This window comes from Electrophorus electricus, chromosome 17 (genome assembly GCF_041902795.1).
Source record: "Electrophorus electricus isolate QZ-2024a chromosome 17, ASM4190279v1, whole genome shotgun sequence".
Lineage (NCBI taxonomy): Eukaryota > Metazoa > Chordata > Actinopteri > Gymnotiformes > Gymnotidae > Electrophorus > Electrophorus electricus.
Genome location: NC_137513.1, coordinates 2,516,524 through 2,525,000, shown reverse-complemented (window position 1 = coordinate 2,525,000; position 8,477 = coordinate 2,516,524). Strand labels below are relative to the sequence as shown.

Sequence of the window (8,477 nt, the reverse complement as noted above, 5' to 3'; positions counted from 1 at the left end):
CTTAGTCCAGCTCTCTGCCTCAATGGTGCGTCTTCTCTCATCCCTCCTTAACCCCCCCAACCCTCTCAGGCTGATGAGAGAGGGTGGGGTAAATCTGCACTGGTTGCCATGACACCAGACAGCCCTTGCTTGGTGAAGGCACGTAGTTTCCTCTGCTCCATTTCCCCAGAGGAGTGTGTGTGTGTGTGTGTGAGCGCGCGTGCGAGGCAGCAAGAGTGTGCATCACGTGTCAGTTATGTTATATTACAAATAATGCAAATGTGAAGAGTTTAGGCAGTGTGTGAGGAGGGACACAGATATGACCAGGCTTCCTTTCCTCGCCACGTCCCTTCTGTTGTCTCTCACTCAGGAACAGGCACTGCCTAGTGTCTGGGAGCACAATGCCAACGGACAAGAAATCATGCCTCTTACCACGATTCTTCCAGCAGCGGTTTACAGTTACGGCCAGTGTACCCGCCTCACACATTCTGACTTTTCAGCCATTTTAAGTCATTTTCAATGTCCTAAAAAAGCCCAATTTGCGCTCTCTCTCTCTCTCTCTCCCATCAATCTCAGTAAACTCTATCGCTCGGCCGTCCGTGCGAAAGCTGGCGTGGCAATGAATAATTTAGCAGTTGATATTTACAGCCATCTGTTTCTCTCTGCCTCACCATCACTCTTACTCACAAAGTTCTTTTATGCTATGCTGCGTCACCAAACAAGAAGGCAGACCTAAATACTGCAGCAGCGGGAGGGAGGGGCTCTCACACCCCGGAACGCCACCACGTCCTGCACACCGGCCAACTTTCTGCGGCGCGGTCATAGATGTTCACCACATCCGTTAATCATTTCACACCTGTAATTCACCATGAGTATTTGAGGCTTTAATGAGACGCTTCTGTAATATCACAATAGCTACATTTTAGTGGCTATTAATATGCATGGGTCTCCTACTGTGCAGGACGTGAATCATAAAACCCGGGTCCTTTGTATAACGGAGAGCTGTGAAATCAGCACAGCATATGATCTGTAGGCTTTAACTAGCAAAACTGCTGCAATTGCAGCCAGGCCCAGGAGAGGGAGCCGTAGAGCCCGCTGGCTCGGCCAACCTCTCATGTGTCTGGAGGCTTTATTTAACAATGTTTAATGAAAACCACTCCATATCGGTTCACTATTTGATTACACTAGATATTTGATGAAAATAATCAGTCTTTTCAAGTCATAATTCTGCTGAGACAAGCCATAATTATGCACATTTCAATAACAAGGGCGGCGAGTAAGGGACCACAACAAAAACATGGCTAACATTAATGTCTTCAGCTGGTGTTTGGACAAAAGGCGGTGTGTGGAGCTCACCGGAGAGGTGAGCGTTGCAAGTGATGAGAACATTCTGGGTCCGGCCCTCCGCCCAACACTGGCCCTTTTCTGCAGAAATTACAGCTCACACAGATCAAGCCGTTGGTGGAGGGTCAACACAAGCAGTTTCTTTGTTCAGGTGAAATTCCTCTGTGCTTTCTGCCCCCCTGAAAACCCCAAACTCTGCGGCTGCCTGCGCTTTAATTAGGGCTCCTGGAGCTGGCATTTCCCCCCGTGACTTGTTCCCACACAGAGGGGACTAGAACGAGAGCTCCAGAGGTAAGAGCGCACCCCCTTGCTGAAACGCAGCTCCGGGACGGCTCCGCTGTGCAGTTGCTCTACTGACCACAGATGCAGGTTACGAAAGTGATGCACGAAGCACTGGGGAGAGCAGAAAACTGGGATACTGTCAAGATCACCTGCGTGCACACACACGTGTGTGTGTGAATGTGGTTAAAGATTAATGTGTTTTATGTATGTAGAGTCAAACAGCAGATCCTGTGCTCCAGGTTCAAGACACAGAAGAAGGGTTTGTGGATGTATTAATGAAGGAAGTTACACTTATATAGCACCTTTCCCCGAACCCAACAGTCGACACACCACTTTTACATCCTGTCAACACACTCTGCTGAGGAGTGGGGTGTGTGTGTGTGTGTCTCTGCTGAGGAGTGGGGTGTGTGTGTGTGTGTGTCTCTGCTGAGGAGTGGGGTGTGTGTGTGTGTGTGTGTGTGTCTCTGCTGAGGAGTGGGGTGTGTGTGTGTGTCTCTGCTGAGGAGTGGGGTGTGTGTGTGTGTGTGTGCCTATGCTGAGGAGTGGTGTGTGTGTGTGTGTGTGTCTCTGCTGAGGAGTGGTGTGTGTGTGTGTGTGTGTGTGTCTCTGCTGAGGAGTGGGGTGTGTGTGTGTGTGTCTCTGCTGAGGAGTGGGGTGTGTGTGTGTGTGTGTGTGTGTGTGTGTGTGTGTGTGTGTGTGTGTGTGTGTGTCTCTGCTGTGTCTGCTAAAAATGGCAGCGCTGAGACTAGAGCAGGAGAGGAGGTCAAACATTCATTTTACACTGCCTTTACACACACTGACAGATGTTGTCTGCTTTGATCTATCTTTAGCCAACGCACTCCAGTCTGTAGGCCGTTGTCCGGAAAGCTGCTTAGAGATTCTGCCTGTTCTGAGTCCAGCAGTCCAGTTCAACACTGCATTTAGTCTGGCATGGGGGGGGGGGATCAATTCCTTTCAGATGACTCTAATTGCACAACTACATGGTGGTAAAGAGGAATGTCAAGAATTAGTGGCATTTTAGCAATGGCTTTAGAGTTGATTTATACAGAGGTGGTGCAGTTTACAAAGACAGCAGTTAAAGAGAGAAAAAGACTAGAATGAACATGTGAATGGTAGACAGAGTGAAAATAGAGAGAGAGAGAGAGAGAGAGAGAGAGAGAGAGAGAGCGCGAGAGAGAGCATTAGACAGACGGTCAGACGGTCAGACGGTCAGAGCGAGCCGAGGTCCAGCGAGGAGAGGAATGGCGGCCGAGGGGAGAGGTGCGTCAGAGCGCGCCGCATGTGCGCGCTCTCCCTCCGAGCACAGTGTGGCCAGGCTGAACCGAGTGAACTGCGGCTCAGTGTTTGCCGTGAGGTCAGAGAGTCCAACATTCCTCTGGAGCCGTGTGTTTACACGGGGAAAGGGGGGTCGGAGGGAGCGAGCGAGGGGCTTACAGGAAGGGGACCAAATCAGCTCCCGGCTGCCCTGCACGAGCCCTGCCCGTACAGGCTGTCTGCGTCGGGCTCGAGACCTCCATTCTCCCACGGGAGACGCACTAAACTACGGCCCCTGTGGCCCGTGCTTCATTTATGTTCTGTCCGTGAATTTGTTAACAACTCCGGGGATTCAAGCGTGCAGCAAAAAGATCAACTTAATTTAACATCCACGTTATTTCCCTTGGAAATGGACGTTCGACATATAGAAAATATTTGTAGTCAAATGGCAGGAAACCCTCCAACTCCCTGACAGAGAAATAAATCATTAATTTTTCTTCTTTCATGTTGTAGAATCAAACAGAATCTGATAACTGCTGATGAATTCGATAAATGCTAATGAAAAAGGAACCTGTATGAAACACACAACAGCAATCTGTTGGATCAGCTCTGCGTTTACGACGAGCCAAAGTCTTGCTTTCCATGCTCAAAGCAAAAAGTTTTCGATTTTAATTTTTTTTTAGATTAGATGGTTTATCTCTATTACATTAAGAACATTGTGCAAAGTTTACTCTGGGAAGGAGAGCGCGAGGGGAAACGTAAAGGTAGATGGCAGTTGAAGCTCTTCTCCAGAAGACTATAAATGAAGGCACAATTAAAATGTAGCAGATCAGCCAAGCCCTTATTATATTTTAGTAATTAGCACTCCAAAAGCTCGTGATGTATATAGATTTTTGGTGTACAGACGGAAGATAAGAAAAATAATATTAGTGTTTTAATTATAATACTTGTTCAAAATCTTAGTGTTCAAAATCTAAGAGTATGTCTACGTGTGTTAATTAAAAAAAACTTTTAGAAATCATTTATTAAATAAAACTGTTATAACATACACACAGACCATCAACAGTACATAAAGAAAATAAACACTATCTTTTAAAAACCTTTTTTAAAAAAAATTACAGGATGCTACAACTGATCTTGACTTCGGCAACACGATGCAAAGGCAAACCAGAACGCTACTCTCAACAACAACGAATTCTACTGGAGATCATACAGCATCTTCATAACGCATGTCGTGAGAGGGTGATAAACAGATCACAGACCCCTGTCTCTGTCAGAGACGGAGCCTCTCGAGCTGAACAAAGACGTACGCTTTACTCCCTCTGCTGGCCAAACCTGCGAACTACACACAGCCTACACGAAAATCAGAGGATTTTCTTAAGAACAATTACTTTCACCTCAGTAGGTAGAGACGGATAAGATATTGCTTAATCTTATACATCAGGTCTATGCATCAGATCTATACATCAGAAGAAATTCTACACATTGTCTAAAGCATATTCTCTATTAAACGGTTTTACTTCAAACCTTTAGGTATCTGTGCATTTGCTGTTTTTAGAGCACTTGAAATTCTTGGCATGGATGACAGATTCGAGTTTACCAGAATCTATTTTGAGCTTTGGGTTTTTATCTGAATGTAGCTTGAAACCTGGCCTTTAAGAAATGCATCACATTAGCAAAAAAAAAAAAGAAAAAGAGAAGGATATTTAGACTCAGGTCACGGAGTTTGATCTAAGGAAAGATGCAGACTAAACTACGTTTAATGTAATACTGTAATAGCCATTTAGTTGATTATTCTTCTACCAGCTTTTCTCAGAGTGATTTATTTTACTTTTATATGATTTGAAAGTACAGATAAACCCTGAAATAAAAGTGCTTCATCTAGTCAGGCCAGTAATTACCTGGCTCCAACGAACACAATGATCCTCTCGCTCCAACCTCCACTTTCCACATCCATTCTTTAGAGCAGGGGGAGGACTGCTTACTGCTGTCACTGTAATATAAATAAACACACCAGAGCTAAATAATCCTCCTTTTTCCCTACAGTAAAAGATCATCAGACCATAACCAACAAAAATATGAAAGAGAAACCTTTTTTTTTTTATCTAACGATGACAGTTTCATCAAACACCCTTCCCATACATTCCACACACAAATCAATGGGTTCAGTTCAGCCGGCATAAACCGAAGGTGTGTGTTGTTGCGAGTCTGAAGGTGTGTGTTCTTGTGAGCCTGCTCTGTGTCCTGAAGGTGCTCTGAAGTCCAACCACAGACAGGAAGTGAGGGGTGAAAAGGAGGAAGCCCACTCACCCTTTAAAGGCTGAACAGGATTTCTCTTAGAGCTGGGGTTTTTTTTCCAGCTCCTTTTCTGGCAGTTCACCAATATTTCAAGCTCTTAACATTTATTTCTCCACAAGAGTCTAGAGCCTTTTTTTTCACAAGTCTCCTATGTAAAGAGATTAATACTAATCCTGTATGTATACCCCCATTTAGTAAAACAATATATAAAGTTTTTATACTGAATAATACAGTTACAAATTTTAATTGGGTTGAATTTCAATAATGTGACTAATTTATAAAGGAATCATTTAAAATTTTATGTGGGAATATTTAGAATATTTATTTTATATTGCAATTTTATTCTGAACTTGATGGTTTGAAATTCATTTTATTTTTATTTAAAATTCACATTATTAATTCAAATGTAAAAAATTTGAACAAAAACTGCTGCAATATTTAATATCTAGATTTAAGGGGTGCAAAGTCAGTTTAGAAAAGTCAGTTCCAAAGGGGAATTGACTACACAAGTTCTCAGAAAAATAAGATCGTAGATGTAATCAGAGTCTCCTCTAGCCAAAGTCTCTAGATCAGAACAAGGCCCCAGACACTGCATTCATGACACGACGCTGCCTGTACATGAAGACACACCTGGCAAAAATGTATGAGTTAATGACTTTAAAATCATAAATGCAGTTTACCTAAATATCCTCATGATTGCTGCAGTTCTGAGATAAATAAATAACTCATGTTTGAGGAAACAAAATGTAAATAAAAATATATAACCCACACAGTCACCTGTAAATGTATGTCTATCTACAGGAGCTATAGATTTACTCAATAACCTCCAAAAGATGCAAATAAAATAATTACTACATTTCATGCAAGTACAAATCTATGACTCTGGTTATCAGGACTAAGTGGTGGGAACATAATATAATTCCTGCTAGCATTCACACTTTCATCAAGTAATTAAACATCGTGAAACATGCCAACATCTGCTATCCTAACCTTAAACCCTACATCTAAACAACTTTCATGAAAAATTCTAAGTTTCACAACTCCAAGGCAGAATTCTCGCTTTGGCAGATTGTATACCAAGTAATCAACCAAACTTTGATCCTCACTTTTTGATAACCAGAAACCAAATATAGCTACATAATTAACATTCATTTTGTATATAGCAACCTGAAAAATATGCATGCCTGCAGATTCATTAGCTCATTAGAGAATCCTGGCATGTCCTAAAGCTGTAGTGTGGCAGTTAGTGGGGGAACCACACCTGGTTAAATGATTCACCGGGAAAGTTCACATATATTGTTTCTACTGCACTGGGAAAAACTACAAAGGTTAATGCAACTATTTGGCCCTAATCACCTACTTTATGCAAAAATATGAAAATATTTTATATTGCAAATATAACCGTAACATGGAGGGGAATGGGTCTTTAACCATGGTCATGAACATATAGAACATGTTAATATCCAGAATTGAGTTTACAGATTTTTCTTTTTAAGTGAATTATATTTAAAGTGTTTGCACACAGTTAAAGTGTGATTCGCCCAGGCCCTGGTCAAGCAGAGATTAATATTAGTTGAAAAGTCTTTTATCACTATCAGTACTTCCACTTTTAAAAAGAGCTTTAGGAGAGTTTTGGACTGGTCCTACAGTCATTCTACAGGGACATTTTTCTTTACATAAATCAGAAAAATGATGCTTACTGTAAAGCAGAAGAAACATTTTAAACTGATATGTAATGGCCTTGGCTCATCCATCAGTTGACTAGACATCGTTTGTATTGTTCACATTCTTAATTAAGACAGTAGACCTTTTTTCTGAATTTCTTCTCATTTTTTTCCCTTGTGAGGAATTAAGTTGTTAAATAATCCGAAAATGAACAAGAACCACACAGTAGCTGTGAATGCACTTTACAGAAGCTTGTCACATTTGTTTGGTAACTTTACTCCAAATACAAATAACTTTTTAGATAAATATTAATAACTCTTTCATTGTTTTGCAGATTTATTTTACATTTTCATCCATTTTTGATATTCATACAGATTACGTAAATCTGTAATAAAGTTATGTAAAGTTATTTGATAACAGCATTAAACTATTTTTGTATTGCTACCTCACAGATTATTGAAAAGTGTTTAGTTTTAGTTTAAATTTACTCCAAGTTTAAAAAGTTTTAAAAATGACTCCAATGTCTTGCTTGGTGCGTCTATTATCAATATTCTACTGTATTTCGTTAAAACTGTGTACATATTGTTATATCCAAAATTAAAAAACAATTATGATTGATTTTTTCTCCATTTCCCATAAATAACCCTGTAATCAAGTGCACAAGAATTCTATTAATGAAAAACAGTAAAACAGCATTCTTGGGTGCTGTTTTCTTGGGAAAATGACAGCATTCTAGTATGCAAAGGTGCACATTTGGCTGCACCTTTCATTCCCAGAGTTCCATTAGCAATTGCCCAGAAGGCAGCAGAAAAAGCAGTCCTATTTAAGTTATAAAAGTTTTAACTCTATAAGCTTTTGGACTGTTGAATTACATTGTTTTTAATGTACTTACATTCACCATAATTTTAGTCATTTCTAATTCTGAGTTTATCTAAATTATAGAAAGCCCACTGATATAGTTAAAAACATTAATGTGGTTACATCTGTTGTCATGCACAGTTTATATCAATCTTCCTCTAGTCATTCTTTAATAGCCAGTATCTAAGCACAGAAACACTTTTGGTTGGACATTTTCAGATGGCAGACCACCCTCAACTCAGCAATGACACAGACACATGTAAAAACTCCATCAACACTGCTTGGCCTGAAAACCCACAATCAAGCCAACATCCTGTGATTGGTCATAGGAACAGTTTCATTATTTTATACATTTTTTTTTCTTTATCCCCAGTGTAGTCAATTAGTCAAGATATGTTTGGTGTTCGGTGTTTGCTTCTGTACTTAGCTTGCTACCTACGAATTTCTGTCTGGTTAACTTGGCTAGTCAGCAGGGTGTGTGTTCATTACTTTTCGTTTTCACCCTCAATTCTTTTTTCAAAATGGCCATTTCCAGAAGCGTGGCCAGCACTGAAGGGGTGTGGCTGAGGACAGACACTGGGATTGGACCCTACTGTGCCACAGTGCACACCTGATCTCGCTTCCTTAATCCCAGGATTCCATTACCTGTCATTCAGTTCACTGAGGCAGGCACCACCTGTGTTAACAAACACAAACTACAATTACACTCAATTCTCTTTATGAGCTTTTGGAGTGTTCAATTACATCATGGTGGTGTTTGGAAAAAAAGATACTAATGTACAACTCCTGTGTAGTGT

General features: G+C 40.9%; 1 long non-coding RNA gene across 1 annotated transcript in view; it reads right to left on the bottom strand.

Moving 5' to 3' along the window:
- The window catches only part of LOC145651805 (uncharacterized), a 59,159-nt gene that overhangs the window by 35,975 nt on the left and 14,707 nt on the right, over positions 1-8,477 (bottom strand). The gene's annotated exons all lie outside the window — the stretch shown is intronic.